The sequence below is a fragment of the Oryza sativa genome, chromosome 11, assembly GCF_034140825.1.
Source record: "Oryza sativa Japonica Group chromosome 11, ASM3414082v1".
Classification (NCBI taxonomy): domain Eukaryota; kingdom Viridiplantae; phylum Streptophyta; class Magnoliopsida; order Poales; family Poaceae; genus Oryza; species Oryza sativa.
Window position 1 is genome coordinate 19,281,876 of NC_089045.1, and position 17,065 is coordinate 19,298,940.

General features: G+C 44.7%; 1 long non-coding RNA gene across 1 annotated transcript; it reads left to right on the top strand.

Annotated features, from left to right (window-relative positions):
• The first annotated feature begins 10,369 nt into the window (after positions 1 to 10,369).
• LOC136353983 (uncharacterized) lies at positions 10,370 to 11,204 on the top strand. Its single transcript, XR_010737612.1, has 2 exons — positions 10,370 to 10,681; positions 10,948 to 11,204. It is a non-coding gene; the product is annotated as an uncharacterized lncRNA (long non-coding RNA).
• Positions 11,205 to 17,065: the final 5,861 nt, after the last annotated feature.

The window sequence follows — 17,065 nt, forward strand, 5'->3', positions numbered from 1 at the left end:
TCGAACTCTTGGAAGGAGTAAGAGTCGAGGCGCTTGAGCACATGTACAAATACGCCACAAGCACTTCGGCAACTTACAACAAAAAAGTTCGACCCACGGAGCTGATGCCTGGTCATCTCGTCCTAAGGAAGAAGGCGGACCCAGTAGCGGTTGGCAAGCTTGAATCAAAGTGGGAAGGGCCATACCTTATCAAACACAAGTCCAGGACAGGATCTTTTCGCCTAGCGACACTCGAAGGCAAGGAGGTCGACCATTCCTGGAACGCCACCTCTCTCAAGCGCTTCTATGTCTAGAATGGGTGGCACCCAGATCTCCAAAAAAAAAAGAAGAAAGAGAGAAAAAGGAAAAAAAACTGGATGTAGGGCTATTATCCACCATGGAGGCCCGAACCAGTATAAAATCTCTGTGTCCTCCGCCTTCTTTTTATCTTTCATGTGATTGATAATTTGTGGAAAAACCCCAAGGCAAACGCCTGATCAGCGAAAAAGGCCAGGGGGGCGAAACGAATCGGCCGAAGCATTGCTCGCCGAACATTGAAACCGCAACAGCTTGTCTCGGAAAATAAATAGCCGAACGACGTTACGTCCGATCAGCATAAAAGCAAAAGTGTTTCTCTCGACACAGAACGCTACAGATCGAAGACGAACGACGAAAAGCTGAAAAGCCAGTACACCTATTTCGCTAATATATGCAAAAGGGCCGGCATGTTCCGACCTAACAAAAGCACAAAATGTGACGATGCAAACAATAGCGAAAAGGAAATAAAGCACGTCTTTGTTAACTTCGAAAAAAATAATCGAAGAATAGAAGTTTCACAACACGATACAATTCACCTTACAAGTAAATTACATCTTCGTCCCCATAATCACTATCCCTCCCTAAGGAATGATAAGGCGAACTAGGTTCGTCATCACTACTAATATCGTACACAACCTTAAGAGGAGTAGGGGTTGAAACACAGACTAAACTATAACGACGCTGAAAGATCATTTCCTGACGTTTAGTCTTCTGATGGTTTCGCCAAAAGTGAGCCATATCCTCCAAACGTCTTGAATGAACAAGGTCGTAATCTTCTAAGGTTCGCCCGGGGTGCGCCCGCAGCCAGTCGGCAACCTTGAAAACCTTATAGCTGCGACCGTTTATATCCATTTCGCGATAAACAGGCCGAAATGGACATCGCACCTTCGGCAGGTCCTTCAATGCCACAAATTTCTCGTTTTGACTTCGCCAGCTCCCGGAAGGGGGCCGAATGCACAACTTTCGGTGAACCCCCTGATAGACAGCGCAGAAAAAGCAAAACACAGCTTACATAGTAAGAATAGGCGGAAGAAGGGGAGGTATGGCATAATGCGAGATGAGCGAAATAATAATATGCCAAAGACTTCGATCATCAAAAAGTAATTAAGATTGTCACACATTCCAAATGTACAAAAAAAACCTTTTTGAAGGTTTGGCGACAGCCTGCCGAATGTACACCATTCGCCTCTCCAGGCAAACGCAAAAAAGGAAGGAAAACTACAAAAACCTAAGGAAAGGGCGGAGGGCCTCACACCTCTGGGTGATCCTGGGCATCGCCTCCAACCTCTTCGCCCGCCGCGTCCTCTCCTTCGCCCCGATCTGCCGCCTCCGCCTTCGCCAGTTGCTCCAGAAGGCGCGCCTTGGCAGCGGACCGGCCGTCTTTCTGGCAGAACTGTTTTCGCCACGCGCGAAGAGCGGGCGAAATATTCTGCGCACTAATCTCCCAGTCCCCCTTCGCGTAGGTAGGGAACTCGGCGACGTGCTCGCAGCCGAACTGCTGCAAGAGGCCTAAGGTGAAGGCCGCCGATACACGTTCACAGCAATCGCTGTACGCGGTGGCGCAGTCCGAAACCGATCCGCCAGCCTGCTGGGTCCACTCGGAGAAGTTGAAGGCTGAGGCATCCTTGGCAGGGACCCCCCGCACCTACGCGCCCATGTCGATAAGGGCGAGGCGGAGCGTTTGGCAAGCCGTTCTCGCGAATTCGGTGATCTTCGCCATCTCCCGCGAAAACTGCTGCGACTCCTCCGCGGCGCTTGCTTCGGCCCTGCTAGCCTTCTGGCAAAGAGCCTCTATCTTCGGCTTAGTAAGGTTGTAGTAGTCGATGAGCACCGCCGAATGGGCCTTCTCCTTCTCCAGTTCGGCCTTGAAGCGATCAACCTCGGCCCAGGCCTCTTTCCCCTTGTCCAATTCGGACTGAAGGCGTTTGACTTCAGTTTTCACCTCCTTGAGGGTATGGGCCAGGGACTCCACCTCCAGGTTCTTGCGGCTTATTTCATCATCCTTGGCCCGAAGACGGCTCTGAAAACCGTCAAAACGGGCCCGCACGGTTCGCTCTGTCGAACAGTGAGCCGCAAGAATCTAGATGAAAGATAGGAGCGGGTGAAAAGAACAAAAGGTTAATTGCGAGACGTAAAAAAAGAGGGAAGAGGAAAACGAAGAAGGAAGAAAAGGCATACCCGAACCGCCAAGCTTTTAATGGTGGAACACCCCTCGTCGAACTCGTTAAGTTCGGTGAACAAGCTCGGGGTGCCGGCGGGCATGACAAGATTGCTTACACCCTCCACAAAGGGAATAAGGTCCGCGCGGGTCTCGAAGTCACCAGGGGCGAAGTGGGGCGCCGCAAGGGAATACTCCGAGGCAGACGCTTCGGCGGCCGCACACTTCCCCTTCGCCTTGACCAGCGGCGAAATAGTTGGCTCGCGCACGGGGCTCCCGAAAACCCTCGCCGCAGCCGACACGATCCGTTCGGCGGAGGCGGAAGCCCCGGCGGCGGCGCTACCGCCTGCCCCAGCAACGCCGAGCGGAGCAAGGGGAGCAGTCGAAAGGTCCAAACTGCGGCCAGCAGGTGAAGTCGGAGTCTCATCAGAAGACTCGTCGTCGCTGAAAACGCGAGCGATGTCGACGAGTCCCTTCTTCTTTGAGATCTTCTTGACCAGACCTCCTTTCACCGCCTTGCCCGACGAGAACGCAACTAGGGCCTTCGCCCCTTCCAAATCCTTTTGGCGAAGGGGGGAGCTGTTCGACTCCACCCCGGTCTCGTTGTGACCTAGACTTGGGGTAGGAGTGTAGCCGGGGGTGTCGACGCGATCATCGATCGCCTCGTTCGCGGCCTTATCAGCCACAGCCTCCACCTCCTCTTCTTCCTCTCCTTCCTCCTCGCCGTCACGTTCTTCGGAATCATCCTCGTCGTCGGTGTCGGAGTCAGACGAAGCAGGAACCCTTCGCTTCCTAGGGGCAAGCTTCACTTGTCCACGCATCCGCTTTCGCGAAGGCCCTGCATCGTCGTCGGCTTTTTGGGGATTCGCCCGGGGAGGCAGTTCGCCGTTGTAAACCCGGTTCGCCCGCCCAGCCGCTTGTCGTGTTAGCAGTTGGCTATACTCGACGACCGAAACATCGCCGATCATCCTGCGGGCTTCGGCTTCAACCTGGTCGAGGGTCGACACTGCAAAAGTAAAGGGTTTAGCTGCGTTAAAGGTCAGACAAGACAAAATAACAAAACACAGGAGTGTATAGCAAAAGAACGGTCTTACTGTTCGTCCCCTCAGGAAGAACCAAGTTCGGCAAACCGTCAGCCTCTTCGCATTGCTCGACTGTGACTTGCCATGACTGGGAGAGGGGAAAGATGCGAAGCATACAGAACTCCTCCACCAAGTCACGGCAGCTAAGGCGGGAGCAAACCTTGCGCAGCAGGACGAACCGCGCCTCCATAGCGCCGTCCACGGCGATCTTGGGTTTCCGGTTTGGTGCAATCGCCCTACGCCGGCACCGGAGGGCTTCTGCCGAGTCAGAACCAGCCGCGAAGGGGATGGTGTGATAGAACCACCTCGCCATCTAATGGCGGTCCCCACTTCGACATGGCAGCGTTCACCGGCCAGAGATCGGACCGCTCGGGGCGAACGTTAAAGTTCACGCTCCCGAACACTGTCTTCTTTGTTCCAGCCGGGGTAATCACCGTCTTCGAGTTCACGGTGGCGAAAAATATGGTGCCGAAGAGCTCGGCGCTGGGCTCAAACCCGGAAGTCCGGCACGCCCAGTCAAAGATGGAGATCCGAACTAGCGCCGACGGGCTCAACTGCGGAAGCTCCACCTGGAAAAGGCGAAGGATCTCTGGCAACAACACGTTGCACGAAAACCATAGCCCCGCCTCAAAAAAGACGGCGAACACCACCGTCCGATTGTCGATAGGTTTCGGCACCACGGCCTTCCCTGGGGCGAAAGCCTGCCCCGCGACCAACGCCCCAGAGCTGACCAGCTTCGCCAGCTCGATGTCGTCCAGAAGAGAGACCCCCCAAAAAGGCGGTGCTGTCGTCATCGACTCGGCCGGGATCCGGCCCTTTCGCTGAAGCAGGGTTTGGCTTGTGAGGGGCCATGGCGAACGGTGCGTTTGCGGTGGCGAAGAAAGAGATTGGGCGAAACGTTTGAGGGGTCGAAAGATGCTGTGGAAGGAAGAGACGGAGGAAGAGAGCGCATGCGGTAAAATGGCAAGTGTGGTGGTGAAAAGGAAAGAGCAGTGGGAATATATAGCCCACCCGGGCGACCGTTCGCCTACCCACCAGTAATAAAGCGCCACGTGTCGCAAGGGTAGGCGAAACGGTAAATTCCCACCGACCGAGCGGCACAGTAAAAAGCCCACGATGGGAAGGCCCAATACTGTTCCGTTCGGCCCGGGAAAAGAGAATATATATAACCACCAATCGCAGGAGGCGAAGCGCGGCAAAATAATACCAGCCGCACAAGTAACAAACTTCATTCGCAGGAATAATGTAGGTTTCGGCAGGAGCATCGGTCGAAAGGTGGCGCCGCATACCATACCACATGGTTTGCACGGTCTCGGCCGAAGCTCCAATCTCACCCTTGCCCGTGAGGGGCTTGTTGGCGGATGGCATGAGGCCCTTCGACTAAATCTGCCGAAACCCGTGGCGAAGGCTATGGAGCAAGAACGGCGTGAGGCGAAGAGTCGTACGAGTGCCTTGCCAGGCCAGAGGCGTTTTAGGCGAAGGGTGCAAGACGAAGACTACCTGCCGAAGGAAGACGACTTCGCCATGGCAAGTTCGCCCCCGCGAGGGCCGAGGAAGCCTTTCCGGCCCATCAAGCCTAAGGGCTATAGGGCCGGCGATCGCCAGACGGCCCATCAGGTGCCCATGAGCCCCTATAACATTATGTACCCCTGTAAATGTCCCTTTCGTAAGGGCAATCATGTAAATTCCCCTGTACAACCTAAACCCTAGTAGTAAGAACCTGTAATGGGGCTATAAATAGTCCCCTAGGGCCATGTAATGGGGGGATCCCCAAGTGAAATTCAAAATTTAATATACTTCGTTTTTCCAACCATTGTTGAGTAACCACGTCTTTCGACGTATGCGGTTGTCGTTTCGACAACATATATAGTGTCCTTGCTTGCATGATTTCTACATCCATGCATACTTGGTTCATCTAAATCTATATATTATGCATATATAGTTGCATATATACCATTCTTTTTATAAACCGCATTTTAGAAGTTATCACTGATTAAGTATTGTTCTAAATGTCAAATTAATATCTATGACCATAGGAGGTAATATCCAATCTTTGTGGTTTTTCCTAGCTTGAATAATATCTCTGATGAAGGCAAATGTCATATAGCTAGGATGTATATTTTTGTTCTACTGGGTTCACTGATACATCGAAATATCTTTCCAAAAGAGGGTGTTTAATTTCCAGCATGACCTTTATTTCTTGTAACAAAATTTTTAGAACAAGTGGTCAAGTCTTGATATTCATCTGTCAGGAATGAAACTGAGAATCTCCTGTTTATAATTTGTTTCGACTACTATTTTCTTTTCTAAAAATATTTAGCATCTACCTCCTCTAGCTAGAGGAATCTTAATTTCCAACATCCAAAGCCACTTTTGTATGAGTACTTTGTTGGTCTTATCTAAATCAAGGTTAGCCATCTTCCTTCTTTTGGCCTGCAAATTACATGCCACTTGACTAGGTTTGTACAAAAGTTTCATTCTTTTCCACTTTTAGGAATAGTGTCGAAATAAGCCATCATGTATAAAGAGGTATACTAGTTGACCAGGATTAATTGTACCGCCTCTTTATAAACCTCTTTAGAAATTGGTTCTGTATCACAATCGTTCACTGCATTTGTATCATTCAAGACTTTAAACATCCAAACCCAAGCAATTTATCTCACATCGATTGTCAAGGATCATGGCAGTTCTCCGGTTTCATCCTCAATCGGTTTGGTTCTGTATCACAATCGGTCACTTCTTCTCCTAATCTCCTGGAGCTGCTCTAATCATGGGTGTTATCTAATATTTCCATCATGAGACAGGTATTTTGTTTTTCATCTCCATAGCTTTGTTTAGGTATCTAATGGTGCATTAAAATATTAACATTATATCGTCCTCTGTTTTTTAAGCTTGCTTATCAGCTTAGTTATTAAAATACTATTTGTACAAGTGCTAACTACTAAATCTTTTATCTTAACATTTATTGATGGACAATCGCTAATATGGAAGTACTACCTGAGTATAGTCCAACAGAACGGCAGAAGATAGGAAGCATGGTTCACTGCTTCACCATTTTCACTCTGCATTGAAGATTCTTTTTTCTAGAAAATTTGAGTGACTAATCTCTTCCTTTGCAACACACTCATATATTGAACCTAAAATGTATAACCGTATTATTTGATACACATGTATTGAGATTTCTCAATTAATATATACATTACAACTTAAATTCCAAATGGTGTTCACCTTCTTTTCTAAAATGTTCTTAGAATGCACATCCTTACAAGGATAATAACTATTTAACACGCAAATGTTCCGCAGCATCGCGCGGGGTTTCATCTAGTTAATGAAGAAATTAAAGTACTCCCTCGCTGTCTTAGGATGTGATCATGTGAAGATTGGGAACCTTCACCCTCCAGAACGGAAAACAGAGCAGTTTAGTAGCGCATGATTCATTAAATATTAGCTATAAAATTTTAAAAATTGATTAGTGTGATTTTCTTAAAATATTTTACCTATATAATTTTTTTCATAAAAATATACCGTTTAGCAGTTTGGGAAGCGTGCGCGTGGAAACGAGATAGTAGCGCGCGCGCGCGCACACACACACACATATATATATATATATATATGTATATATATATATATATGTATATATATATATATATATATATGTATATATATATATATATATATAATTTGACTGCATCATGCTGGCTTTTGATTAAATTAGTGTGTTTTAAAAATCTATTTGATTCTTAATTGGTTCAAGTATTACTTCCTTAGAACCCTACTAATTTACCTTAAGTATTCCCTTTATTCCAAACCTTAGTGATTTGAGCAAATTCTCTCAAATTTCAAACTATAGATTATTTCCTTAGTTTATCCTATTATTAATGAGGATTTGCTATACTTCAAACCCTAGTGAAACCCTTCCAAATTCAGATTTTAAATTCAATCTTTTCTAGGAAAAATACTCAAAATCCTGAAATTTACTGTTCATTGCACTCAAGGTGCTCGACAGAATGCCCAGCCCAGCTAGAGCAGCCCAACACTCATTCAATCTTGCACAAAGTTTAGGTTTGGTCATAGGGGACCACATCCCACTCAAAAACCGTGGATCTCTTTGCTACTTCCTCCCCTTTGTACGCACTCTCTGGCGTCCGACTTTGCCGCGCACCATGCCGCCGCGTGTCGGTCTCGGGATCGATCGTGGTGCCCGATCGCCTTGGCACGCCGCTAGCCGTTCGACGCCCACAGACCATCGCCGCCGCACCAATCACGGCGACAACAAAGCCGGGATGACGACCGCCCGCAAGGAATCACCGCTCGACGCCGTGCGCGCCCGTCCAAAGCCGCCGCCGAGTCCGATTTTGATTCTACCCAGGGTGAATCGCGCCAATTCTTGCCACGCGGTTGGATTGAAGATAGACGGTGGTATCCCCTCTCACAATTCAAACCATTCACCCCCAAAGCCGGCCGTTTTAACCCTCGCCGCCGCCGCGCGTCGCGCCCGGATTGGCGCCAACATGTCGCCAGCCGTTTCTACACGCGGTTAAGCCAATCCTTCGCCGGTAAGTATTCAAACATGGCCTCCTGCCACTCAAATTGATCTTGGCCACCCCCTCTCAGCCTCTGCCGCCCTAGCCATATCCAAAGATCGAGCTCATCCATGGCGATGACGGTGCCCGAGCTCATCCACTCCTTCTAGCCATCAAAAACCATAGACCAACAATCCCGAAGCTCTGCTTCGCCAACCCATTCCATCAACCACCATCGCTCGTCGGTCGAACACCTTGTGCGCGATCGACTCCACACTTAGCTCCTCCATCCATCCTCCGCCCTAAATATCCCTTAGAACACCTATATCCTATCATGTTCTAGCATACTAAGTCCTAACTAAAGCCTTGCACCGAGTTTTACCACGCCGCGCCAAGCCGAGCACCGCCGCCCCCGCGCTGCTCTGTTCTTCACCGCCGAGAAGTTTTTTCGGCCGCAATCCTTCGTTTCAACCGATCTCGGTGAGTTCTTCCATTTTAACCATCTACATACTCCCTAGATTCCATTTTAGCAATCCCTTTGCACTATCATGCCACCCTCTAGGCTGCCGACGTGAGCACGGCCGCCGCCAATGGAGGCGCTCGTCAGCAACTACCCTCCACGCCTTGCCAAAGGTTGGCAAGCTGCCGGAATCAATCTAGGTACCTCGTAGATGCTCTAGGAGCCCTCCCCTAGCCATGTCTAACTCGTACCATCCCAATCGCCTTCACGGCCTAACCGTGCCGCCACCACCCTAGCCGCTAGGCCATCCACACATCAAATTAACCCCTCCGCCGCCGCTCGCCGTCGCCGGAGAACCCTAGCTCCCTCCCCTCCTCGGCCGCAACCACTTTCCCCCTCCATCGCCACCGCAATCGCCAACCCTAGCACCGCCGGCCCAATTTGGGGAACGGCTGGAGGTAGAAGAAGAGAGAGAGACTGACAGGTGGGGCCCGCACACAGTACCATTTCACATTTATTTGATTTTCAAACTTTAGAAGCCCATATCTTTTAAAATATAAACCCAATTCCAGTGAAATTTGGACCAATATTCTTCTAAAATCATTCTCTATCTTTTGAGCCTCTTTTTGCTATTTTTGCATTTTATTTCATTTTCTCCATTTTTCTTATTCTTTTAGATTTTATTTGAATTCCTTTTTGAATTTGAATTTTATATGTCTAACCCTAGGTCTTGAGGATTCTTCTGACTCAATAGATAATATCAATCAATCTCAAGACATCGAGCAAGGCAAGTTACCATATACCATTTGATCATTTAAGCCTATATTTTACAAATTATTTATTTATAGCCTTCTATTCAATATTCTATTTTCTATGCATAAATCAATTATAGAAACCCAGATAATTTAGTATTGCTTACTTTACTTACAATCTGGTTAAAATACCTTATACTTAGATTGGGACAGTACGTAAGATTTGGATGATTTCCGGGTGGCTAGTACTGTCTCAATCGATATAAGTTTTACCAGGTACTTATGTCGAACGAACGAGTACGACCGCAGTTTCTAGAATGGGGACAGACTTACTTATTATGTTAATTAGCAATATGGTACCTCTGTATATTGGTTCTTATTTTTTTTAAGTCCTCGTGCAGGAGGCAACTATAGCCGCGAAGGGCAACTTTAACCATTACCATGTACAGGTAAATGGTTTGTGATACTCGAGTATAAACTATATGGTATATTTCTAAACCCTGATTGAGATGACGTGGTGTCATACGATCAGTTCCCCTTAAATACCTCGGGAACGCCAGAACTCCTCTTGCTGCTGTTAACAATACGTTCAGAGCATATGAGGATATAAGTTCATGGAACATGTGCCACAATTGATAATGACTTAATACTGGGCCATGACTAAAGCCGATGATTATCAGCAAGTCGTGGACTGCGGGTAAAGTGTACATCTACTGCAGTAGAATATCTTTGAAACTATTCGAATAGCCGTACTCATGGAATTAAGTACCGGGACTCATATGGTACCCTGGTTAGAAATCTGAAGTCTATATGTTTTATAAATTCTTGCTATAACTCTTCCAGATTGTTTATTACTGCTAATGCAAAGAACCCTACTATATGCTAATGCATTTTATATATATATATATATGAAAATGCTTACGTACTCCCAGGAGTACGTACTCCCTCTCTAATCCACCGTCCATCAGCGAACAATCCATCAAAACTACTACCGGTTCTATGCTCCAAACCCGCTTTGTTTTATTTGGATAAAGAATAATCATATAATTAATAATCCTTAATTATCCCTGACTAATCGGATCAGCAAACAATCGATCCCCGCACAAATTCCAAACGCCGGCAGCTCGCTCTCCTCAGTCACCACCCATTCGGCATTAGCGAGTGACGGCAGGCCGGCCGGGCTGCGGCGATCGACTCCCAGACGGCCAATGACGACGGCGATCCTTCGGCACGGCTATTGCGATGGGTGATGGCATCGATCCAAGCCCGTCCACGAGAGGTGATCCAGACGACGTCGTGTTGACCCGCCACCACAACACCCTCTTCGTCCACCCACAGCCAGCAGGCAGCTCGCCGCCGCCGGCGTGGCGTGATCCATCAACAGCAACGGTGCAAAATTATTCATCCAGGTATGGGCGGGCGTCTTCTGCACCTCGCATATACCGCAGATGATTGATGCTTGCACATATGTACATCCTATTTTCCTTAACTTTTCTTGCCGATCGGGATCCGATCAGGACATCCTGTTCTTTTTTCTGTTACATCCACAAGGAGAAGAGCCTAATGGCTAGATGTCCACGGATTTTGATGGTTTGGATGCATCTTCTTCCGCTATTATCTAAATTATTCTTATTTACTTAGACTAATTAACCTCCTAATTTTTTTGGGCATACAGATGGGGGACGGCCGGCGGCTGTACATGCCGAGTGCCGACCCAAAGAAAGCATTCCGGCGGCACCAGTAAATGGTGATTGATGAATGGTCTTTGTTTAGAAACTGTAATTAGGATTGTACGTTCTTTTTTAATCAGTCTATAAAATGTTTTAGTTTTAGCCTAAATTACTGAGCTGCATGCACACCATTCATGGAAATTTTGTTCTTCATATACTATAATCTCAGTGATGCGCGACTAGTTCTCCTGTTGGAAATGTACATGTTGTGTTTTCGTATCTTTGAGTATATACTAATACTTGGATCATCATACTTGCATGCAGTTATGTTATGTATTCTGTAAAAGTAAATATATACTACTATTATAACTTATAAAACGGTATATACTGCTGCTAATTGAAAAACAGTAGATACTAGTATGAACTAACTAAAATAACTAAATAAGTACATACTACTAACTTATTAACAAACAAGTTTGCACTACTAACCTTAAAATAAGTATGTACTACTGACGAAAATTCAGAATATACTGCTAGCTTGAAAAATAAGTATGTACTACTATGACTAAAAATCAGTATATATACTACTAACTAAAAAAATAAGTATATACTGATATTGACTAAAAATAAGTATATATACTACTAACTAAAAAAATAAGTACATACTACTCTAACTAAAAAATAAGTATATACTGCTATTAACTTAAAGAAAGTATATACTGCTCGGATCATAGATTTGATGATTAAGTACATGTCTCACGCAATAGCATGCTACATACGCACATACACCTTATTGAATTTAAGGGATACACCTTGATCAGTAGTACCACTACATGCTAATTTTAAGTGGTATATACTGAACTAGTAATCTAGAAATGACGGTATATGCTAGTCTTAAAAAATGATATTATATACTACTAATCAAGTACCAATAGTTTAAAACTAACGGCATATACTATTAATATTGAAAATCTAGTATGTATACTACTAATTTCAAAAAAGTGGTATGTACTTATAATGGTATGGAAATATATATTGACATACCGTACGTATGAAAATACACAAGTATTTTAAAAGAAAGATACAGTTAGGTAGTTACGTTATCAAATATGAAACCAACATACAACTGAGCACAAATCAGGTCAAGCTCTGCATGGCTAATTTCAAAATTTTGAATGCTATTGGATCATCCACTAACAAAAGAGGGTGTATGTACTCTTGGGTGTACGGAAGAGTCATATATATATATATATATATATATATATATATATATATATATATATATATATATATAGAGGGGAATAGAGATAGTATGGAATGCTTATACTTTGTTCCCAAAGTGAGTAGTATCTACTCTCTCTCATCCCAAAATAACTCAATCTAGGTTGGCAGTACAGTAAATCTATATAGATTCCTATCTAGATTCGTTGTCCTAGGATATATCCCATCCTATTTTGGGACGGGAGGGAGTATGTGGAACCAAACTAATGGCAAATTAACAAATGAGATGAGGAGAGAGGGAAGAAAAAGTATTATTTAGTCCTTCTTAAAGAAACTATATGTATTATTATTTAGTATAAATATTCTAATTACCCTTGAACTATTACGGTCAACTGAATTAATTACTCCACTCAACTACAAAACCAAAAAAACAAGACATTCAACAATCTCAACCTTTTACACCGGACAAATAACCTGCCGATCACAATTTCAGGCGGTTTTGGCCTGGGCTGGCTAACGTAACATTGCAACGCACTACTAGAAATATCGTTTCTTTAGGTGGCCAAAAACAATTTTCGTAGGCGGGGAAAGGACCGCTGTTGGTATTTCTTAACGATATTACTAGAAATATAATTTCTAGCAATGGCGTAGAAATACTCCTGGTATATTATGGTTACAGAATTCATCCGCAAGCGCATGGATATACCATTGTAGCATTTCACCCGAGAGTATTCCAAGAGTATCGTATTTCTTTAATCCCGTAGGAAAATTATAGTAAACAAAACTGTACTAATAATTTATATGTTACTTGTAATAATTATAGTCTAAGCAGGGGTTAATATAATCCACAAGGTAGGATGACACACAAGCATAAGTCTACTCATTCTCATATTAAACTATCTAAGCTAAGTGGAAAGAAAATAGAAAAGAATCTATTCCTATACTTCTAGTATACAAATTATACATACATCCTAGTTATAAGATTAACTAGCTAATACACTCTTTCCGATGCCCTCCTAATACTTCGAGAAGCCATCCCTGACTGCCGAGTTCGTTACGACAGCCCGTCGTGACCATACTACCGGGGCTAAATATGGAGGAGTATCCTCCCCAGGAAATTAACTTAGGACTATAACACGTGCGGAGGAATATCCGTACTGAGCTATCACCATCAGCAACCCACCTCTCTTCCGTAGTATATAACCCCAAATAATGATACCCAATAATCTAGACACCACACTTAAACTATCAGATACTACTCTAATATCATCGTCTTGACATAGAGTAATTGCATAAGCAAACACTATACCCGTACCTATGCATCTCCCAGATAAGCTAGCAGTATAATCAATATAACTTAAATATAAAGTAAAGTTGGGATTCATATCCTCGGAAAGTATTTCAATAGCAGAATTGTATAAAGAAGAATATTCTAAATAAAGTACAAGTCTTACAAAAGACGAAAGGAGAGCTACTAGAGCCATACCCGAACTCTTCCGAAGACTTCCGGACTCTGATTTCTATTCTATTCCTACTCCACTAGCTTGAAATACTAAACTAAACTTGAGAGAATATGAGAGAACTTTACTTGAAGTGTGTGGAGGAAGTGAGAAGAGGAGTTCCTTAAATAGGCTGCCAATGACGGTTGTGGTAGTTGGAATGGTCGGAATTGCCCTCCAACCGTCATTGGGGAGTGATCCATGCTGTCCATCCAAAACCTGGATCCAACAGCATCCACGGTGGTTCGGCCGAACCCTGGGCTGGCCCAACCGGCCCAAGCTCTGGCAGGTGGCCCCCACTATTGCTCTTTTCTGTAGACTTGTGAATTTTGGCCCGATTCATTGTGTCATTTCTGAGTTCTTGGCCCATTCATGCATAAGTCTAATTCTTGACATCGTCCGATTGATTGATCATCTGATTTGATGTCGATTCTCCTCCATTTTATGGTTATTCTCTGTCGATTCTCCTCCACTTTATGGTTATTCTCTGCAAAAAGTTAGTAAACCTAATACCAGTGGAATATTATTAGTCTAACACAAATATGCATTGCAAGCATAGCTAGTTCTCCTTTATTTTGGTAGTATTGACAGTCGAAACTGATCACTAACGACCATCAACAACCACTTGTACGCAAAGGCCTGTGAAAATCATCTTTGCAGGCGACATCTCCATCTTCGCAGGTGGTAGATAAACTCGACGGCAAAAAAAAAATTCAGCAAATAAAAAAAAAGACGCACAGCCGCCACCGGCCTCCCTCTACAACCGACGGCTTTCCTTCTCCGTCCACCGCCGCCCCCACATGTGTCGGCGCCGTCGGTTGTCGTCGCCGGCTTGTCATGTTCACGACAGTCGTCATCGTCGTGGCAGTCGGTGCCGTCGTTCTTCGCGCGCCGCTGGGAGAGGGAGGAGTCGAGCCACCACCTCTTCTTCTCGTCGCCGGCGCCTCTCCTCCCCTCCCCGAGACCGGCAGGCGGTGGAGCACGCCTGGGGGGAGCTGGCGGCAGATCCGCGTGCCCGGGGCGTCGCGATCACCGTCGTCGTCGGCTTAGCGCCCTCATCGTTGCGTGTCGAGGAGGGGAGCCGGCGGTGGATTCACAACTTCGCGGTCGTCGTCGTCGTTGAGGAGGGAGCCAGCGGTGGATCCGCGCGTCCGGGGCGTCGCGGTCATCATCGTCGTCGTGGCCATCGGCGCTATCATCGTCGCTCGTCGAGGAGGGGAGCCGGTAGCGAGGAGGGAGCCGGCGGTGGAGGCGGAGAGGAGGGGAGCCGGCGGCGGAGAGGATAAGGATGGTGAGTGGTTGAGGGAGAGAGAGAGATATAGAGGAGGGGGAGGGAAATGAGTGGTGGAGAGGATAAGGATGGTGGAGGAGAGGATAAGGATGAGACTTAGATGTTTTTTGGTGGCATGATTTTTGTAGGCGGACTACGTAAGGTTCCGCCAACGAAAATAAAGGTATTTTTGCAGGCGGACCTCTTACGTGGTCCACCTGGAAAAATTGATTTTCGCAAGCAGATGGCGAGCTCCACCCCGGTTTACATTTTCGTAGGCGGCCATTTGGCTCAGAGGGTCATGTCCGCTTAGGAAAAAAACCCATGTATGCGAAAATGTTTTTTTCTAGTAGTTACGTGGTAAAAAACATATGAAAGGTACAATCAACAATATAGCTAGTCAACAATATTTAATAAAATAATGGTGGTCCCGTACGTCACCCTCTTCTCTTTTCCTCACTATCCTCCCCTAACTCCGAGTCTCCATCTGGCATCCCCAATATGACCATGGAGCGAGGAGGCAATGAGTTGGTGAGCACCCTACATAGCCGGTGGCTGCGACAACAGTGGTGGCAACTAGCGTCGGAACCACTCCTACCCAGTCTCTCCACACCAATAGCAAGAAGATCGATAGAAGATGACGGAGAGGTGAGCTCATGGGATGCGTGCGGATCCCGTCTTCCCTTCTCTTCCTTGGAGGTGAGCACGAGGACTCTGACGGTGCATAGGTGGTAGCAGACGAGCAGCCATGAGCAGAGGAGGCATGGGTGCCGAGGAGCTTGAAGGGACCCAACGGCACGACTCTTGAGAAGGTGTTGTTGAGTAATACTCCCTCCATCTACTTTTGATAGTTACTCCTTCTATACTCATAAAGGAAGTCGTTTAGGATAATATTTAAGTCAAACATTAGAAATATAAATCATGAATAACTCTCAAGTTGCTGAGTTTGAAAATATAAAAATTATATGAATAGATTTGTCTTGAAAAATACTTTCATAAAAGTATACATATATCACTTTAACAAGAGATCAAAGTTGTGTTTTGGAGACCGTGTCGCTGGCCAAAACGACTTCCTTCACGAGTATGGAGAGAGTATATTTCAAATCTGGAAAATTTATTTTTGATAGGCATATTTCAATCCAACAACCTATCATCTTAATGAATTTCTTGGATTTAATGCGTGACTCTCTATTCTTCCACACAGCATCGAGAAATGTAAATATTAATGAAGCGCTTGTTTACGAGGAATGACTAGTAGCATGTTTAAATAGATGATAAGTAGAATAACTTATTCTTGTCTGTGTGCCAAGATGAAATATGACTATCAAAAGTAGATAGAGAGAGTATGAACGAATGACACTGACATAATATCATGATTATTAGATTTCATAAACTTACTTTAATACAAAACAAATAAATAGAACTTTAAAATTTTAATTGAATTTTCTCCTATATGTTCAATATTTGTGACTGAGCTAGTCATACGAAACAAATATTTGCATGGATTATTGAGGCGGATTATTTACTTGAATAACATGATAAACAAATATTTTGAGAAATAAACTTCATTAGTAGAAAAGATTGTTGAGAAATCATACATTTTTATAAGTGTGGAACAAATATCCGTGATAACAATCTGGAAGGCAAAAAAAAGGCAAAAAAGAACACTGAAATACTCCATGCTACACCCGAATTTTTATTATTTTCTGAACTTTTAAAATTTTTAATTTTAAAAACAGACCATCTCCATACTCGTTTCTGAATCCCAACATTTTTGCGACGTCAGTCTGGTGTGGTAGTATTGTTTCATGGCATGGTCAAAAGGTTATTTAGAAAAGAGTTTTGAAATAATTTATTTTTAAAATTAGAAATTTAGAAGGTAATTTCTCCGTCACATTTTAAGTATAGCCATGTTTTTCCACGTCTAACTTTTCGTTTATCTTATTTAAAATTTTTTTAAAAAAATTAAAAATATAAGTCACAAGTAAAGTACTATTCATATTTTAAAAATAATAATTATAAAAGAAATTTAAATAAAACGGCCAATTAAAGTTAAAGTTAGACACGGAATCGGATGATTGCCCTGTAATGAGACCGAGGGAGTATATATACTAGAAAAGAAGAAAAATAAAT